The sequence below is a fragment of the Ruditapes philippinarum genome, unplaced genomic scaffold, assembly GCF_026571515.1.
Source record: "Ruditapes philippinarum isolate M1 unplaced genomic scaffold, ASM2657151v2 ctg1931_1_1_1_1, whole genome shotgun sequence".
Taxonomy (NCBI): domain Eukaryota; kingdom Metazoa; phylum Mollusca; class Bivalvia; order Venerida; family Veneridae; genus Ruditapes; species Ruditapes philippinarum.
This window is the reverse complement of record NW_026865585.1, coordinates 143,128-164,896: the sequence shown is the minus strand read 5'-3', so window position 1 is coordinate 164,896 and position 21,769 is coordinate 143,128. Positions and strand designations below refer to the sequence as shown.

Genomic DNA, 21,769 nt, shown 5'->3' with positions numbered 1-21,769 from the left:
CAAATAAAAGGTCAAAGTAGGGGTCTATCAATGATAAATAGCGCATTTTCCTACGCAGTGATCACCCCTTATTAGTACAATCTACAAAGGGAGGTAATCACTGTGTGAGTTTGGTTTTAGCGATGTTCAACCAAAAAACCGTGTGCCATTTTATTTACTAGCTCGTGGTTATCACTAAAACGATTGCATAGAAGTGTCTACGTAGAAGAAACTGGAGGTATTGTATTGTATTTTTATTTGATTCGACGATTGATCTCGGGAAATAATTTTCATCCCTGTAGAAAATGTGGAAAGTATTCAAATTACATGTTTTCATGGCATAATTTGCTTAAAATAATTGAAAATCTGGGGAAATGAACGAAAGTTTTCATCATGTTCGCCAGACGCTTATTGGATGATATAAGCCTTTAAACATATCCTGGTTTTGGATTTAGCCCGTAATTAAATGATGCCGAATAAATCTTGTATATGATTATTATTTGTTTAAGAAGCTATAATTTATAAATAATATGAAATTAGTCAAGGAGTATGAATGTGAAAGTCTGTAATAAAATAATTCATTTTTCTGTTTTAAATGTGTCATTCGGTATGTCATGCACCGCTTCTGTTTCACTCAAAACACTGGACGATTTCTATCAATCTGTACAAATCTTTATGTGTTTCATAGCACCTGTTAATAAGTTTAATCCTCGCCTCCAGGCCTAACTTGAAAAAAACTTGTGATAACACATCTACATGTATATGACATGACTTGCCACTCCATTTGACGTAATACCCCTGTAATTCTCTGATGGAAACATCACAATTATTTGGGCATAATATATAAGACACCTGCCACTTTTCAATCATCATGTTAAATTAGTTTACACCCTGAATCGGTCATGAAAATCATATTTGACAGTAACTACACCAGGGCTTTTTTTTCACAGGTTGGGGAAGCAACCATGCCCTTAATTTTGGGGAAAAATTACACAGTATATTTGCAAAAGGGGAAGGAAAAACTTTATGTAAATTCAATTTTTAAAGAGATTTCCTTTGGAGAAGCAGCCCTATACCGGCCCCTGCTATAGAAGGAAAAAAAGCAATGTACAAGCAACATCACTAGTCACATTGACTGTGTAAATATATCCATGGTTTCACCCACTCCTTTTAGGCCAAAAAAAAAAAATATGTCTGGTTCAGGAAACATTGGTCCAAAAAATTAGGAGGGTAGGGATTTTTTTTTTTTTTTTTTTTTTTTTTTTTTTTTTTTTGCGTTGGAGAGAATGTCTTATTTTCCATATATATAGATAGATGTGTTGCTTGCTTAACATACTTAAACAAAGATTGTAATCAATCAATGCAAACACCATTTTTGTAATAAACTATCAGCATGTGATATTGTGTTGTTTATTTCTTGTATGTAGTCATTTAACCATGTAGCACCTGTATTCATACTAATTTGCTTTCTATTCTGCTTATTATGTTCCCTTTCCCTTTGAATCACCCGCTGTACTATTGCTAACCTGCATCTGACAGGTCTGACAATTAAAAGATCAAGGGTCACCTCTGTAACAAGTTAATAATAATGCTGTATTATAAGCTTAGAGCATCTGACATGCACTATTCTGGGGACCAAAATAACACAGCTATATATAATTTTAATATTAAACATATTCAAATGGTCTTCAGGGGGCGCAAGTCTATATATAGATATATATTTGCAACTGGTACCAACAGTTGCAGGGTTCTCACAAAGAAGGAGCCTTGAAACTCCCAAGCACAAAAAGTAGGAGTTCCAGATCACATTGAATATATATATATGTTAAGCTATCTTTGCTGCACTTATAAACAGTTGACAAATATGATGTAAAGCAGAGTACGGGGTTGGGGAGTTAGAGTTTGAACAGAGAAAAAGCTTATTCAGGAAAATGGTAGTATGTCCCAAATGGAAAACACTGTACCATAAAAGTGATTGAAAAGATTTAAAATATAATTTAAAAAACATACATCATCAGATCATTATGCTGTTTTCTTACACCCCCCCCCCCTTCCCTTTAAAAAGAAAATATTCATTGTATGTTACAAACAAATACTGGTAATGGCTCCATCTCAACTTATAGTTAATCTAATTCCTAAACTATATTTTCAGTGTTATTACACACATTTTAACAAAACATATCTTCCCTTTGGTTTCGATTTTTTTTAATTATAAAAAGCGGCATCGCGAAAATATGTGACAATTGAAAATTTGTCTGTTTCCTGCAGAAAAATTCACAATTCTACTTGTTGTTGAGTTAAATCATATAAGATTAAATATTTTTTGATTATTTTAAGATTGTTACTCATCGGCTATTTCAAAAGGCATCGTAAAACAAATTTTCACTTTAGTAATTTTCGTACCCGAAAATTTTCGTACCGAAAATCAAAAAAAAAAGTTTAGGGTCGGCGGTAAAAAAATAGGGTCGGTCGGGTTCCCTGAACCAGACATATTTTTTATTTTGGCCTTATCAGCAAGCTTTTCATTTTTTTCCAAAAGCATTTCTTTCATTCGAATTATATTTATTCACAGATGTTTTACTACCCTTTGTTTCTTGCGTCTCAGTTATAGTCAGTCGAGATTCCTCATGAGTTTTATGAAATTGTTTTTTTGTTCTTTTCCAGGTTTTTTTTCCCTCTTGTTAAAGACTCAAGGGTAGCAAAAGGCAAAACTGTTAAAGTTACCAAAGTTTATCGTTAAGTATGGAGTTGGTGTACATGTTTGGAGCGCTGTGTACATGTTCATCATTCTGCTTTCAGCTGGTAGGCATGTAAGTATCACCTTTTTTCACAGATAAATAACATAATTTCAAGTCTATTACAATATTAGTAGCTGTCCTGGAAATGGAAGCTTAGTGTACTAAAACGTAGGAACAATAAATGACCAGTTTGACCAATTTCAGTTGCTGAAATTTTTTTTTGACATAAGAACCCTGATAAACTACATTGGACTCCCAAAATATGAAATTTAGGGTCCATAAGTTCCAAGGGAATGTTCTCATATTGCATTAATTTTCTGCAGTAAAAAAGATATATTCCAGAAAATGTAGCCTAATATATTGTAAGATTAAAATAGGGTGCTAAAAAATAGTGCTTTCTTTGTACAGTACACAGAACACTGCACAAACATCATAATAGAAATAGTGTAACTTTGGCATATCATGGGTTTCATAGATGGTCTGTCTTTGTACACATATTTGCTTACACCCTCATGGTCACCCTTATAATCACCCTCATAGGCAACCTCATGGGTATTAAACATCACAGTATATCACTTATTATTATATACAGAATAACATTTTACTTTATTTTCAGGCAAATATGTTATAATATAATAAAGAAAGGAGGAACAGGGGATATGTCACCATTCACTTTTATATCATATTTTGTTGCGTAAGTACACATTATGTAGCTTTTCAGTTTATTTTTTGGTGTGCAATGACCCATTTTTATTTACTGACTCGTGATTTTCACTTTAACATTTGCACTGTGTAGCATTTTAGTTTATTATTGGGTGAGTTTATATAAAATTCAGCACTGTAATGGTCTTATGATTCTTTTCTCTTGATGTAGTGCAAAAAACCCAAAAAAATAAGCCCTTTCCCAAAATTTAATAGCATTTAGTCATTTTTATTGCAAAAGGTAAAACAATTTTAAATAAATGCATGGTTCTGTAATTTCTTTTAGAAAGTTTACTTTATAAAGCTGTGTGCAAAGAGTTTGTTTCCCCCTTAGCAATTTTTAAAATATTAAATAGCTTTTAAAAGAAAAGTCTAGGGTTTTATTTAGAAAAAAAGGGGGACCTGAAAAAAAAACCTCCAAAGTCTTAACTTTCAGCTTTATGAAACAAAGAAAAAGGAAAAAAATTCAAAATTTAAAAATTTAAAGGTTTTAAATGTTGGGCTTTTTAATTTACATTGTTCTAAAGACGAGCATGATATAAATGCAGTAAAAAAAAGGGTCATAATAAATTCATTTTTGTACTGGATAATGACCTTGAAGAGTTTCATTTGCTTGTGTTAATTTTTGTTGGGCTAGGTCAAATATATTTAGTCAAGCTGAACATGTATTTTATAAGGCTTCATTTTATATACATTGCATTTTGTTACACTTGATCACATGTATTTTGTTATATTGGATCACATGTATTTTGTTATATTGGATCACATCATGTTTTCTGTTAAGCAGGATCACATGTATTTTATTATGCAGGATCACATATATTTTATTAGGCAGGATAACATGTATTTTATTAGGCAGAATAACATGTATTTTATTAGGCAGGATAACATGTATTTTATTAGGCAGAATACTAGTAACATGTATTTTATTAGGCAGGATAACATGTATTTTATTAGGCAGAATAACATGTATTCTATTAGGCAGAATAACATGTATTTTGTTAAAGCAGGATCACAGGTACTAGGCTTGATCACATGTATTTTATTAGGCTGAATCAAAGATATGTGTTATATTTGCAGAAACAGGAGTATTTTATTAGGCGGGATCACATTTGTATCTCATGTTATTTATTTTTAAAACAGAATACAGACTCGAGATTAATTTACTCTTAAAATAAGCCTATAGCATTATATGATCTTTAGACAAACTTTATTTTCAGGTGTACTATGTGGTTGAAATACGCATTAATACAAAAGTTACCCGTGGTTATAGCTGTAAATGCGTATGGTGCTATACTCAACTTTATATATACAATCATCTTTTACAAATATAGTACAAAAAAGGTATGTTACTGGTTTATTTTAATATGATCACATTACAGCAGCTAGCCTTGTGTTTTTGAAATTGGCCAATAAAATACAGGGGGCTTAATGAATCATTTCATTTTTGACAAGTTGATCCAATGCATGTTAAAGCTGCTTGTACATGTAGTTGATCACTTGAATCAATGTGAAGTAAAACAAAAATCATGTGAGCCGTGTCATGACAAAACCAACATAATGGGTTTGCAACCAGCATGGATTCAGACCAGCCTGCACATCCGTGCAGTCTGATCAGGATCCATGCTGTTTGCTTACAAACCCTATTACATGTAGAGAAACTGTTGCGCAGCATGGATCCTGATCAGACTGCGCGGAAGCGCAGGCTGGTCTGGATCCATGCTGATCACAAACCCATTATGTTGGTTTTGTCATGACGCGGCTCATTTGTAGTTAGTCAAAGATACAACATGTATTTTAACATAAACTGTTTCAATCACCATATTTCTAACTTCATACCAATGTAGACAATTGGAATTTTTCATATTTTGACCTTTAATTTGACCATTTCAATTTCTATGGTTGATAAGTACATGTAGTTGGAGTTAGGGCTAAGTTAAATGTTAATTAATGATAAGATAAAAAAAAAGATACCATGATGGCGGCTTACTGCTTTAAGATCATTTAATTTTGTTTTCCAAATTTGATGAAATTTTTTTTTCATCTTTTCAACATACAGATCCTTCAAAGACAACCCGCTTTTGGAAGATAAAAATATATAAGATAATACCTGTTGTATACATAATAGGAAATATAGTAAATTTTCAATTAAAGAGCCGAGAAAATAGTCATTTATTTATTTTTCTATTTAAAAAAGATGTATAACATTATATATAATTTCAGTCACAGTTTTCATAGATTTATATTTTTGGGAGTAGCGAGCTGGTTTTCCGGGTTTATGTATTTTAAGATTTTTACCAGACAAAATGGGTTTAAAATTGCCCATGGAAAAATCGGGAAACATTTTGGGGGTTCTTATTTACATGATAGGTTACGGTGCTCCATTTAGTTTTAAAATTTTGGGAAATAAAATATGTCCCTTTGCTTTGGGGAAAAAAAAAAAAAAAAAGCCCGAAAACAGGGGAAATAAAATACTTTTTACAAAAAGATTTCTATGGGTTTTTAGGGGTCCCGACTAGTTTAAAGGGCATTTGGGGGGGGTTTATGGCCCCAGTGGAAATTTAGGATTGGCTTTGAACTACTTTTCCCCTGACCACATTTCTGGTTAGAAATAATGCCAGGGGCCCCCCTTTTTGGATTTTCTTTTCAATGTTGAGGAAGGATATCCCAGCATTTGATATCATCGTAAACATTGTTGGTTCTACCATTCTACTCAGGTGCATGCTTGTACCTGAAATAAAGCTGCAAAGTTTTAATATGACCATTTAAAAGTGTCCTTATAACTTAAAATAAAAAAAACGACAAACCATTTGCCCCTTACTGCTGTAGGTTCCAATCCAGCAAGGGACTTGAAATTCTTTCATGTGAGGAAGCTAGATTTTGGAATGTCACTGGTTCTACTCAGGTGCCTGCTTTGCCTGAAAAAGTGCATAATGGAGGAACTTTAGTTCTTTCTTCACCAATAGGGGCATGCATGACCTAGTGGTTGACTTCAAACCACTTGCCCCTCACCGCTGTGGGTTTGAATCCCGACAGGGGTTTTAGATTCTGTAATATGAGGAAGCTATTCAGCTAGCTTATAAAACAGAACATTGGTGGATCTACTGAGGTGCCTGTTTGTTCCTAAAATAAAGTAAAGAAGGGCACCCTAGGTCTTCCTCCACCATTAAATCTGGACTGTTGCCATATGATCTATACAGTATCTGTGTGACGTAAAACCCAATCAAACAAACAAAACTTCACCAGTAAGGCTGGAAAGTGCCCATATTACCTTTAAAAGTGTTGATGTGTCTTAAATAGAAGTAATGAATGTAGTTTACCAGCCTGATCTTAAACTAAAAGGAATGCACAGATTATTTTGTATTCTACTACTTGGGTATTGTTTTGTATTCCACTATTTCGGTAAGGTCAGGGCAATAGGTATATGAAGTAAGATACTTTTAATGTTTAATTGAAGGAGAAAATCTGCTTGTAATGACTCGGAATGACTGTCCTACAGCAGCTGAAAGAAATTCTGTTAGCCGGCTATTTCTTGCAAACAACCAATACATGCATATACGCTTTAAATAATTGCTTTATTTTAATTATACCATAATTGCACATAAGTACAAAGGATGTGTGAGAAATTTTGATAATGTTAAGAGTTTTTACAGACATGATGTGGGTCGCATAGCACAGGAGACAGTACAGCCAGGTTTAATCATTTGTGCTAATATTTGCCAACTTCATGTAGCGATGGATGTGGACCAAGTGGTATGGAGGGCAATGATCAATGAATAAAATATGTCCAGGCCCACATATTTTTCCTTTTCTACCTGCTCTCACGAGATTGAAGAGTTTTCAGCTACTTTGTATGAGTAGAACTTGCAGGGAAGCGAGTGGATAGTTGGAGACTGCTAGTAGAATTTTGTAGTTCTCATCCAGGACAAGCAACTTTAATATTTTTTCTGTTGTACATTTTTATACATATAACATGCAATGTAAACAGAATGTCAGCTACTTACTCTGCTGTTGTGTTACACTGTCATCATGTTTCGTATGTAATCATGTTGCGTAGATGTTACACTGTCATCCTGTTGCATAGATGTTACATTACCATCATGTTGAATAGCTGTTACATTGCCATCATGTTGCATAGATGTTACATTGTCATTCTGTAACATAGATGTTACATTACCATCATATTGCATAGCTGTTACATTGCCATCGTGTTGCATTGCCATCCTGTTACATAGATGTTATATTGCCATCATGTTGTATAGCTGTTACTTTGCCATCATGTTGCATTGCCATCCTGTTACATAGATGTTACATTGGCATCATGTTGCATACAATGTATATGTTACATTACCATCCTGTTACATAGATGTTTTCTGCCATCCTGTTGCATAAATGTTACTTTGCCATCATGTTGCTTAAGCTTTTCTCTAGGTAGTTGCATAAAATTGGTATCATTTGATATGATCCATAGATATGTAAATGTAAGTGTGACATGATTATGATGTAAGAAAGTCTGTAATATTTTAATGAAAAGTAATTTTCTCTACTGTTTTGTAGCATGGTTATTATTTAAGTTAATGTAAAGAGAATTCTGATAATAATCTTGTAAAAAGTAACATTATATATTTAAATACATAATATAATAATACTTTTTTGTATATTTCAGGCACCAAACATTCTAGGAGGTGTTTTAGCTTTAATGCAGTTGTCACTTTTCATCATCTATCCACCATCGCAACTGAAAAGTAAGATCATTCACAGTTAGTACATCTGCAGAAACAATAACGTACTTTCTCTAGCACTCAATATTATATGTGATATTACTTATTATGATATGATGCATATATATATATATTATATATATTTATTTTTGAAAAAATGTGATTCAGACATTTGATTTCATAAATATTTAAATATCCATCAAATTTTTGTCTTTTATCAGGGTTTGAAAGTTTAGATTTTTGTTTCTTTCTTGATCAATCATTTTCATAAAAAACCAACATGACAGTTTTATTTTTAAAATAATCAGATTTAAATTTTTCAGTAAATAACCAAAGAAATACCTTGGTATTCATATTAGTGTCAATTTATATCTAATGAAATATTCATTAGATTAAAGTTGAATGCCTTTTTCTTTAGAAAGTTAAGGAAAAGCATATGTACAAATTTGGGAAAAGTTTCACCACTTTTACAAAAATGGGGGGAAAATTATGGAAAACTGTATGTGCAATATTTTAACTTGTTAAGAATTAGATTATACTGTTTATGACTAAATTTTGATTATTTTCTTTAGTTAAATGTAAATATGAAATTTTGGCATATTTTAAAAATACTGGAAAAAGGCATCCTATGTTTTTATTAATAAAGATATCAACTTAATTATTTGCATTTACTGAAGAGAAAAAAATTCAGCGAGATCTTTCAAATGTATTCATCATGAAACTTTATTTAATATTCTTCTATTTTTGCAGACAATCAAATCATCGCATCTATATTTATATGTTTTACAAGTGAGTGGTTCAGGAAAATAGGGTGAAACAATGCTTTCATAAGAAGATTGTGTTCTCTGTGAAGAAGGTTATCCCTTCACCTTTGAATGAACTGTTCCTAGATTAGGGCAAATCCATTTTATAATTCCTGTGGGCAAAGGGTTAAAACCATTCAGAAATGACAAATGGTATGAAATGTCAAAAGATAAATAAATCTTTAATGTCACAAGTTTTAACATTTTGTCTCTGATTAAAAAAGTTTCATGGGAGTTTGAAACTTGTTTGAAATATGGGCTGTTTCCTTGAACCACTCTCATATTAGTCATTATGTGTTCTGTGATAAATAAATCACCTGTGTACTGTTGTATATGTAGAAATAAAGCATGTATCAATTATTTAACTTCAGCAATATAGCATAGACATGTATATAAATTTACAGCAAAGTAGCCTATTATGTATTGTTACCATTCACTTGTTAAAAAAAACAAAACTTGCCATTGTTTCATTTATGTAAAAATAAAGCATGTATCAATTATTTAACTACAGCAAATTTGCCTGTTATGTTCTGTTACCGTTGACTGCTTTAAAACAAAAACTTGCCATTGTTTTATTTTATTGTTTGTCGAGCATTGAAACTTTGAAAATCATTTGATACCAGTATGTTTCGTATTTATCTGTTACATTTGTTACATTGCATGACAAGATCATTTTTTCTATTTCTTTCATAGCTTTAAAATATTGCATTTTATTGTAAGGTAATTTTGCCTAAAATTACTGCGGCTCTGATTTAATTACTCACCTTAGTGAAGTTACAAGTTCACTCCTATTCAATTATATAAACAGTTAACCCATTACAGCATTAAGGTGATGTTATGCTAATTTTCATGAAATGTTAGACTGTTAAAGAAAACAAAGTCAAAGTAATTTCAAAATACTGATGGAAAGTGATTAATTCTAGTCTTATAAATAAACTATTTACAAAAATTAATTATAATATGTCAAAAGAGGCTTATAAACACTGGGTATTAACCTTCAATGGTCCACAAAAATGTTCATGGGTTTCATTTCCAGTAAAACATATGTTGGTTTCATTTCCAGTAAAACATATGTTGGTTAAACTCTCATATGAGGACAACATTTTAAACATATAACATATAAAACATTCCCATAAAACCAATTGTTGATAAAATGGTTGGAAATCAATAACCAATGGAAAGAGTAATGGTCAAAAATCATATTGTGATCCATATGTGGATATGTGTTCCATATTGAAATATATGGAGTTCTGTAGATTATGAATATTTGTACAAAAATGTAACATTCAAAATATTTTTCTTCTCCTCTGGAGGCATAGAGTTTTCAAGTTTTGCTTATCTTGTACTTGTACATTGTACATGATTATTACATAAAATTACTCAGCATTGAATAATCTGTGTACATATAGGACTTTGGCTTCCTTGCTCATTTAAGCATTAAAATTTTTCATATTTTCTTCTCTCCTTTTTTTTTAAAGATAAATTGCTAATTATGTATTTTGTCAACATAAAATGCAAATTTCATTGCTAAAGGATTATTTTTACTATTTTTAATAGTGATTTATTGGGACCAGTTGCCTATAGTTTTGGGTTATAACGGGTTTTTATTTATTATCACCTTTTGAGATATTTCTTCTTCTTTATTCTTTTTTTAATCAAATTATTAATAACTTGTTTCTTTTTTTTTAACTTTATTTTGCAAATTCTTAAATTTATTCTTCTGAAAGAAACTTAACATTCAAGTTTTTTTTTGTTTAAGCTTGGACCTGAATTCAAGTTTTTTTTGTTTGTTTAAACTTGGACCTGAATTAAAAGGGTATAAAGCTTTATCTTGGGAAATGTTTACATAAACTTTATAAAGAGTAAATTAATGTTGCATCCATAATCATATAGTGTCTGTTTTTTAACTGGCATAATTATTGTGTGTAAATAATCGAAATATTTTAAAACAAAATATGATGCTGCAGTTTATAGAACTGTTTTAACTATTAAGCCATGATTTTGTGCATGTGTCATACTTTAAGAAATGTACAAACATATTTCTTTTATACAGTATTTATTTTCAAAGTTGAAACTATAATTTTATAAACTACAAGTGGCAGATGTATAGCTTTGTACACAAAAATATATTTGCATTCAGACATATATTGCCCCATCTTTGTGGTGCTCTTGTTTTTACAAACTTATATAGCTTTTTTTTTAAGCACAATTTTGCAAAGAATGTTAAAGTGTTCTTAAAATTGTTAATAAAAAATAACATTCAAGATTTTTTTCAAACTTGAGTTAAATTTGTTTTTATTTAACATATCACTTTTGTGTTCAGACGTGATTGTTTTGATGCTAGATGTTATAAGATTGTTTTGTTTTTTTTCCTTTAATATACATGTATACAATTTTTGGGTGCTAATATTTCATGGTAGTCATTAAATTTTTTGTTAGTCAATATAATTATAATGTTTGTTTATAAAAAAAATAATGGTTATTCAGTACTGCTGACAAAAATAGGATTATCTTATAGAAGGTACTGTTTTTCACAATGTCTGATTATTTTGTGTAAAGTACTCTTTGCTAAAACTTTCAATTGTTTATCAGTTAAAGCACATACTCTTGCATTATCAGTTCAGGACCGGCAAAATTTTATTTTGATTTACTTGTCCGTTTCATCTGGAGCATTTTTTAACTAGTTTGTATGATATTTACATAGTTAATTCTGTGTAAATTTCCACTTGTCCGTACAGGCTGTTGGACAACCTGGGTAATATGGACAGTTGATTCTGCCGGCCCTGTCAGTTGTTTTATTTGAATTACTCAATGTTAAAACTTTCACTTGTGGTTTAATGGAAAACACTCAGTGCCGAAATTTTGCAATCATTTTTGTTTTATTGCAAAGTTTTTATTATTTCTATTTATTTGATAATTTTCATTTTATGCTTCTAGTATTTCTAATTCTATGGTTAATTTGGACCATTTCTTTATTTTTGGCTTGTGAGGTATATATATTTATGTATTGGCATTTTCTTTAAGTAGTATTATTTCAATTGAAGTTTTTCAGCACTTGTCAATTATTTTTAATAGATAGACAGTTTTAATAAGGTTATAAAAACGAAAGAGCATCATATATATTTTTTCATATTTGTCTGCTAACCAATTCTAAATTTTGCTGTGACTGCTTTTAAAAGTAAGAAAAAGAAAAAGTAATATTTGTTTACTGTATAGAGAAATAAACAATTTTTGTGTGTTTGAATTGTTGTTTGAACATATTAGAGTGCTATTTAAGAAAAGTTTGACATAACTTGTAATAAAATAATCAATTTAAAGGAAGACTCTAAATGCATTAAAGGAACTCGACTGAGGTGCAAAACCTTAAATATAAAATTTGAAATTCATTCTAACAAAAAGCAAGTTGGGCACTTTAAATGGAAAATATGCAAAAGATAATAAAGAAATATGCTCAGTATTGCATGGAAAAAGAAAAATTGATTTTTTTTTGTGAGCAATAGCCGGATTTGTGTTAAAAGTGTTAAAAATTGCTTTTCATTTCTTAGTCATTATAAACAATAAAGAAGGATTATTCTGGAGAAACACAGTAAAAGAATAATCTGAAATTTTACACACATGTTACATTGTAATTTGATCGAGAATTTCATCAAGGGGATGTTGCACAATCCAAAAAACCCCAAAAAACTCAATATTTTCAGTCCCATCAGGTCAAAACACATCAGTGAAATCTCTTTAATTGTTTTATATATAAATGATTTCAATTACAATTTTTGTGCCATGAATCAGAAATCCAGTTTCATACTCAAGTGCTGTATTGCCAGTTGTGTTGATTGCTTGTTTGTTTGGTGAAATATTGATATATCTTTTAAAAATTTTTTTCAACCTGGGTTATTTAATGTAATAAATAGGGCAATTTTATACAGTTTTGAGCTACAAAGTATGTATCCCATCACATCTCTGCTGTATGCAAGAATAGTCCTACTGACAATATTGTGTCTAATTAATGAACCATACTAATGAATGCACAAGATGTTTCCAGTTTGTTAGAATTGTCTTGTTATTTTATGTTGACAGCTTTTTTTATGTTCCTTAATAAGTTATTAGAATGCAAAAGACGTTTACATTATGCTAGAATTGTCATGTTATTTTATTTTATCTCTTTTTTTATATGTAGCATTATGCACTTTATTTCTGATTTGTGTTTTCACTATTTTCCAGAAGTGCATGCTAAAACAGATTAGGACAGTTTGGATGGTACTTTATCTGCTAGATAATGGTAAAACAAACTGGGCATTTTACTTTTACTAATACACATGTTTGAATTTCAGTGCAACCTTTAATGCTTAAATCAGTATATATAGATATTACACTAGAATTGATTTGAAGATCCAAGAGAAATACCTTTGAAAAGCATATAAAAATTCTGGAGAAACAATGGTTAAACTTTTTACCAGTTTTGATTTTTAATGTGTGGCATTGTTTTGTTAACCTTAACGAAAGTTATATAAATCATGCTCGATGCGTACAAAAGTTATATAAAATGGACACCTTAAACTATAATTATTCATACTGCAAAATTAAAAAAACATTTTACATCATGGTCCTAGGTCTAGTAGAAGCAGCAAAGATGGCTCCATCCTTGGAAATTCTTGCCTACATTTCAGTTTACTTCAGATGAGCAATAAAGGCATACTCAAGGCTTCTTATTTTAATACTTTATTAACAAAATTCATGTAATACAATGCCATACAGATCTTAGAGTTTATGATAATTTCGCTGCAATTTTCATAACATATTGAAGTTCTGTTTTCTTTTATATTAAAAACAAATTTCTAGTGAAAACATTTTTGTTTTCATGAATGCAATTTTACATAAGTGTATGCTCATCTGATCTAGGGGTATTTCTTGGATTACTTTCTACTATCAGTGTGGAGTTACCTGCCCTTGTTTGCAGTTTTCACATAATTACATAATAGCACATTTATTTAGCATAACCCAGGCAGCTTAGTTTAGATAAGGTTAGTTTAGTTTTAGAATAGCAAAATGTATCATGTAAACTATGTGAGGGATACAGTTTCTGTAACATAAGCAATGTATTCAAAGTTTATGTATAACAAATTCCATGGAACTTGTGTATATAGACAAATATAAATCACATGGAATACACATAAATTATGACATAAATCATGTGGATACAAACACATGTGTGAAAAAGAGATCACATTTTATTTTTCTTTAAATTTCTGTGTTTATTTAATATATAGATTTTTTATGTATGCCTGTATTGTTTTGCTTCCATTAGAATGTACCAAAGTATTTTTGAATATTTTAATAAACTTTTAATGTTCTTGTTTTATTTTTAAAGTCTAGTCACTTAAGAAATGGACCATGTTTTGTTTTTAGATTTGCTTGTTGACAACTTTTAACTCTGCTAATTCAGGTTAGATTTCAATTTTAAGAAAAAATACTATATTATATACTTTAATATCCACCTTAATGAGTTATAAATTTGATTTGCATAAATTGCTACTTTTACTATCTGAAACTGGCGATTTGTTTGAAAATTCATTATTGTGAAAAAGCAAAGTATTGTAGAGAGATTATAAACAAGGGAAAGGTTTAGAAAAGTAAAAATCAAGAAGTATAATTGAAACAGTGGATTTTCTATTTGCACAGTTTTTATAGGCTTGTGACATATATTTTTTATTAATGATGTATATAAAAAAGTTAATGGGGTGGTAATCAATGAAAATGATAAGAAGTTTTTCTAGTCATGGGTGTAGTATTGAAGTGTTATAGTATGTTAACAGTTTGGTGATTAAAATATTTGTTTTGTTAATATTAGCATTTTATAGCTTTTTTTGGTCAAAAATTGGTGCTTAATTCTTAGAGAGCAAACTAGTAAGTAAGTTAATGGTAGACAGGACAGCTCTGAGCCTGTGAAGTGTTGTTTTTAGGTTTTCTTTGCCATATATCAAGGGAGCACATCTTTTGCCTTAAGGATGACATGTCATTTTCAAAGCACAATGTAGAAAGGGAAAGGTTAAGGTCAGTCACATTGTCGTTCACTCTGTCAACAGATATGAGACAAGATCTCAGTTCACATAGATTCAAAGAATGATGGTATTTGGTAATTATAATGACAACTGTTTTCCTATTGACTGAACCTTATTAAGGAAATATATGTTTTACAAATGTTGTTTCCAAACAACTGTTAGAATAAAAAAGCATTTCCATAATGTATCTGAAAGTTGAATATTTAAAATGCTTTAATTATGAAAGTAAAAAGTATTTTTTGTACTTTAGACCACAAAGCCACGCATTTCTTAGTTAAATATAATGATGATATATATAAAGGCTGCCATATTATAATTTCAAAGCTTTAATCATAATTATTTTTCATTTGTTCAGAGTAATTGAGAAAAAATTTATAATGTATAGTTTTGTCTTTGTTGTTTTAAATGTGATATGAAATATTTATGTATACTATGTTTGTTTATGCCTTGGAATTCCTTGACCAAACAGTATAGAAGTGAATAAGGATGCATTTGCTTTTCTGGCCATTATCTTGCCTCCAGTCATACCCTGTGTTAAAGACCACCTACATATACAGACACCCTGTAAATTAAGATTGCTCTGACAAACTGTCATTGATAAAAACATAACAGATTAAACTCTGAATACAGACCACTTGTCTATAAAGACCATGTATGGTCTCATCTTTGGATGTCCTTTATTCACAGGTTTTACTTTATATAATATATTTTCATCAGCCAGAATCTTGGAAAAAAAATGAAAATTGTATCTTATATTTTTCAATGCATTCAGAATAATAATGGTTAACAGTAACTGTTAAGTATTTAAATTAAGTTATAAATGTTAAAGATTCATTTAACATAAGATTTGTAAAGGAGTATTAACAAAGGTTATATTTTAGCACATTTAACTAGTCATTTTGCTGTGTATTTTGCCGATTTGTGATGCTTACTTGTTACTAACAATATATTTTTTATATATTTTACCTTAAAATCCCATTTGGACATAATTATTTGTACATAATAAAATTAAAAAAAGGTAATACAACAAATTTACAAGTATATTTCTTCTACTCTGTCTCAGTATTATACACTTTGTTTTCATATATAAATAGAATAATTGTATTCTACTCAGCTCACAAGACTTGTACTTTTTTAGCTCACCTGTCACAAGTGACATGGTGATCTTTTGTGATCGCTTTTTCGTCCGTAGACCGTAAAAACTTTACTTTAAACAAACATCTCCTCAAGAAAGCGGCTTAGCCAATTTCATCCAAACTTCACACAGGAATGTTCCTTTGGTAGTCAACTGTAAAAATTGTTCAAAAAAGAGTTAGTTTCCAAGCAGAACATCTCAGGACTGCCATGGCATCAAAAAGAAAAAACATTAAAATATCTGCTTTTAGAAAACCGAAGAGCTAGAGCTTAAATATTTGGCATGAAACATCATCTAGTCAGTGTCTACCAAGTTTGTTCAAATAAAGTGCCCTGGGGTCAAAATTGGCCCCGCCTCGGGGGTCATTGACTTTCCTTATTTGTATATAGTAAAAACTTAAAAATCTTCTTTTAAAAAGCCCAAATAGCTAGAGCTTAGATATTAAGCATGAAACATTTTCTAGTGGGTATCTACCAAGTTTGTTCAAATAAAAGCCCCTGGGTTAAAATTGGCCCATATACAGGTGAGCGATTTCAGGGCCATCATGGCCCTCTTGTTTAATCTTCATTTGAAATGGTTGTTAAGAGACAAAACAAAGTACTGCTGATTTAAAATATATACTTTTTTATAGGCAAATGTTTTATTGTCTAATGTTTGAGTAGATATGATAAATGGAAATTTATCCCAGAGATTGTTCACGTATCTCATAATTACGTAGACTCACATTGAATTTATGATAAATTGCTATTTTTGATATCCTCTTTTTGATTATAACTAACCATCTTGACTTTTTATTTGACTGTTACTAGACTGAAGTAAATTCCTTTAAGGATTTTACAACAGCTTTTTATGGAATATCTAGCTCGAGGGTAACAAAGCTCTGCTGAGTTTCTTCCAGTATACAGTTACCCAAGAGATAGATATTCCTGTCTGTAACAACAGCCAGTGTTAGTTTCTTTTTTCTAGTATTTTACATATAAATGATATTTTGAAAATAATTAGGAAAACTGATATTTTGATTTTGCACTTATTTTCTTATAGAAGCATATAAATTTACAACTTCATTCATAATGGCACATTGATGTCATCCAAAGAATGGCAATTCATTTATAAAATGTGCATGGGAATGACATCATATAAAGCAAAAGACTTGTCTTATACTTGTCTTACATTGTAACACATGTTTTTTTCCTAGCACTGGTGTAAACAATAGATAATCCTGTCTGATATGCAAGAATATCTTGTATGTAATGATTATGTAAATACACACACCAGGTGGTAATTGTCTCTACATATAAAATATAAACATATTGAGCATTACAAGTAAATAATTATAAAATGTAAAGGTATCAAAAGACCAATATGATCAACAAAACTATTGTCAAGCCACCTCTTTTATAATGATAGTTGGAATGTCTTAATTATAGTAATCTTTTTGTTGCACCGGAGGTAGCCAAAATCATTCTTCCAGAGTGTTTCGGCGCCATATGACCTAAAATATGTTCTTAAAAAAACTAACCTTTTTGGTCAATCATTCTCCTGTTATTGGAATAAAAGATTAGCAATTAAACAAAAAATACAAAAAAAATATAAGTCATTGATCTCTCACATTTTTTTAATTTTAGGTAATTAGAAAAATACAGCATCATGTGGAGTCGGTGTTTATTAAAAAACATATTTTTTCGTATTTTAATTTTTAGAGTTTAAATTTTACCTTGATTGGTTGCCTGTATATGTGTGTGTATTGTGTTAAAGGGCCAGATAATTCATGTGAGCAGGATTTGGTTATAATTTTGTAAATTTTTGACATTTTGAGTTAATGACAGAAATCCTAGAGAAATTTAAGTATCTAGGTATTAATTCACTACAGTCAAATTGATGATGAATTATTAATAACAGCCGTGCCATGACAAAACCAATATAATGCGTTTGCTACCAGGATGGATCCAGATCAGCCTGCACATCCGTGCAGTCTGATCAGGATCCATGCTGTTCGCTTTCAGTTTCTCTAGTTGTTAAATGGTTTGTGGATCCTGATCAGACTGTGCGGATGTGCAGGCTGGTCTGGATCCATGCTGGTGGCAATCGCATTATGTTGGTTTTGTCGGCACTGCTCATATATTGATGTATTTACATGTATCTGCCCACATATAATGCAGATATGTCAGTAAGTTGTCTAATAATGATTATATACACGTATATACGTGTAGTTATTAATGTATTTAATTGTTAATGAGAGAAGTTTATTGATGAAATCCAAAGCGTAATTTATTCTACAGTAATTTATTCAGTAAGTGTCTTCATTATTTTCCTTGTGCCATTGTGTTATACATGCATACATGATCATGTTTGTCATTATATGAGTGGTCAGAATTTTAATTGTGATGAATAGATATGGGCAATTGTGATTAAAAATCTATTAATAGAAAATTAATACTGTTGTTTCGATGAATTTAATGACTTGATTAATTTATGATATTAGGGTGTCTTTGACATGAGGAAGGCATTGTCGTTATCTTTGAATGCTGATTGCAATACCATTATACCTTCTATACAAGTGGTATAGAGTAGAGTCATGACATCCCATATACACTTTGTGTAGTTAGTTAGACCAGGGCTCTGTATTGTCAGCTGCTTGATTGAATGTTACAACTATGTAACTCACATATAATATAAATATAAATCCTATCAAATGCCCTGGGGGGCTAAATATATTCCAAAGGGGGAGGGGGGCTATTATTACAACACAATTTTTCCTAAATCCAAAAATCATTGTAAATACATATTGTATTAACATTAAAAATGTTAAGGTTTTAAAGTTTATACATTTTTGTGTTTACTATAAAATAAAATGGATTCTGAAGGATTTGAATAAAATTAGGGATGTTAGCACTGGTGACTAGATTTTTTCCATATCAAAAAGCTTGATGGGGCCTTAATTAGGGGAGGGCGTTTAATAGGAATTGTTAGGTTTAAAAAAAACAACTGAATATTTGCCAAAGAAAGTAAATCATCAATCAAGAAAATCATTATTCTTCTTACTTCTTATTTGTACTTTAATCCTAGTATATTGAAAATTCTGAAAAAGACTTGTCCTAAGCTTCCATTATTTGGAATAGTCCATTATGTCCAGGATGAACTGGACTTTTGAAGTTAGTCAGCCAGCATTGTATACCATGGTCGGCATGGTTTGACTTGATACTTTAAGTGGCAAAATTCTTCAATAATGATTCAAGCATTCAAGGGTTAACGCAATGTCTTATACATATTTTAGCAAACCAGGAATGTACTTTATAAGATATTTACTCTTTATCAAAAACAAGTTTATTTTTTACAGTGATCATGCGTATATATGTTATAATTATGTTTTTATATCAGCGTATGCACAACAGGAAAAAAGTGACATTATATTATGTATTAGTAACACAAAGAAATGTTGACCTGTTTTAATTTTAGCTCATTTATGTTATTAGTTATGTATATAATGTTACTGTGTTCAGTTATAAATAAAATTATATATATATAAATAAAAGTATAAATATTTCATGCTGTGTTTAGTTGTTTAATGTCATATATTGCCATGAAAGGTAAAGAGGAAGAATATTCGGAGGAATATTTGGATGTCTGTCTGCCTGTCTTCAGTTTATTGTATAAGATTACTTGTGCAGAAATGGAAGTAGAACCAATAAAGTTATCTGTATTCATGAATAAATGTAGGAAATTAGGAATTATGTCTCCGAAATTTGTTTGGAGACAGTTTTTGCCTGACAGAGCTAAAAAAAGGAAAACACTTGTCTGGCTTTCACAGGGCAAACTGCGGGCGGGAATTCAACGAAACTTTACAGGATTGATTAGTACCAACCTTAGTTGTGGGTATCGCATGCACGTTCTGCTTCGCTGATAAAAATGGCAGCCAGAACTAAAAATAAAAATCACTGTCCGGCTTTCACATGTTAAATAGCAGTTTGGATTTTAATGAAACTTCACAGGTGTGATCAGGACCAACCCTTGTCCTGCAAATCGAAGGCTTTTTTTGCTCCTTTGCAAAAATTTGCCATCATAGCTGAACGTCTGGCTTTTACAGATCAAACTGCTTTGGGGGAATTTTATGGAACTTTACAGGAGTGATCAGTACCAATCTTTGTTGTGCATATCGCTGGCACATACTGTTTCACTGTTAAAGATGGCTGCCAGCGCTTAGAACAGAAAAAAACTTGTCTGACTTTCACAGGTCAAACTGTTGGTTGGATTTACATGCCGCTGTTCCATCTAGAGTACATACATGGAAGCCATATGATTTTGTGACAAAAAACCCTTTCTAGTTGTCACTTCTTCGTGCTAGTTTCTCCTATTGCTGTTTTTCATGACATATGAAATAAAAGAAATACATGTAAGAAATGATTGATACTGTATTAGAGCAAGTTGTATCTGATCTAAGCCTTTTTGTCCAGACTTTAAAAGCTCCCAACTGTTCTTACAAACTCTTCAACTGGGAAAGTAATTCACCTTTAGCTCATCAGCGCATTTTGTACCTAGAGGTCATCTTTTGTGATGGAAGTGTCAATTGTACCTCATATTTACAATTCCTTTATACATTATCTCTCCCTATTCACCAATAGATTTTAACCAAACTTCACAGAAATGATCCTTAGGAGGTCTATTCAAAAGCCAGTCTGATGTATTAGTATGTCACAAGAGCTGAAAATAGATTTTTAAAAACTTCTCCTCAACATTTACCATGCTTTACATGACAAATCTTTGAACCCAAAATGCTGATGATATGCACAACTAAACTTGGTATTGATCATTCCTGTAAAGTTTGGATGAAATTACACTAGAAGTTTCTGAGGGGTAGTGCAGACATGCTTCTGTGAAGATGGTTACACAAAATTACCTTTTTTATTCAAGGGCCATAACTCGGCCAAAAGTATCTCAAGCAGAAAACCTGTGATATATGCGCAAGTTCTTGAGTTACCAATCAATCCTGTGAAATTTTATTGAAATGGCATAAGTGGTATAAGAGATGTAGTCCGGACAAACTTTAATAACACCTTTTTATTCAAGGGCCATAACTGTACCAAAATCATTGAACCGGAAAACCTGTGTAACTAGCGCAAGCACTTTAGCTACCGATCAATCCTGTAAAGTTTCATTGAAATTGCTATAGTGATATAAGAGTAGTCTGGACAAACTTTAAAAATAAAAAATCATTGATGGGCCATAACTCTGACAAAAATCGTTGAACCAAAAAATGCCGATATTATGCACAACTAGACTTGGTACTGATGGTTCTACTCTGCTTTTAACTGAAATATAAGGTCTTCCTGGAAGTGATTTTACAAAATGAGACAGGACACTCATAAGCTTTCATAGCTTTCTGTCCAATCCCAAAATCTATTGTGTAAATATTGTTCATCATAATGTAAATATATCGAATAAAATATGTTTAAACAAAATTATAATGTATACTGTCCATTGAATAACTTTATCCCTACGTGCACACACAAGTAAGTTAGTGCATTTAATACATTGTACAACAAAAACAAGAGTATAAAAGAGCGGCATTTTATTTATTTATTTAATTTTTTATTTATTTATTTATCTATTTATTTCTTATTTTTTATTATTTTTTTTA

General features: G+C 30.8%; 1 long non-coding RNA gene across 1 annotated transcript; it reads left to right on the top strand.

Moving 5' to 3' along the window:
• Positions 1-150: 150 nt before the first annotated feature.
• On the top strand, positions 151-4,770 carry LOC132729623 (uncharacterized). Its single transcript, XR_009625645.1, has 4 exons — positions 151-217; positions 2,644-2,789; positions 3,334-3,411; positions 4,640-4,770. It is a non-coding gene; the product is annotated as an uncharacterized LOC132729623 (long non-coding RNA).
• Positions 4,771-21,769: the final 16,999 nt, after the last annotated feature.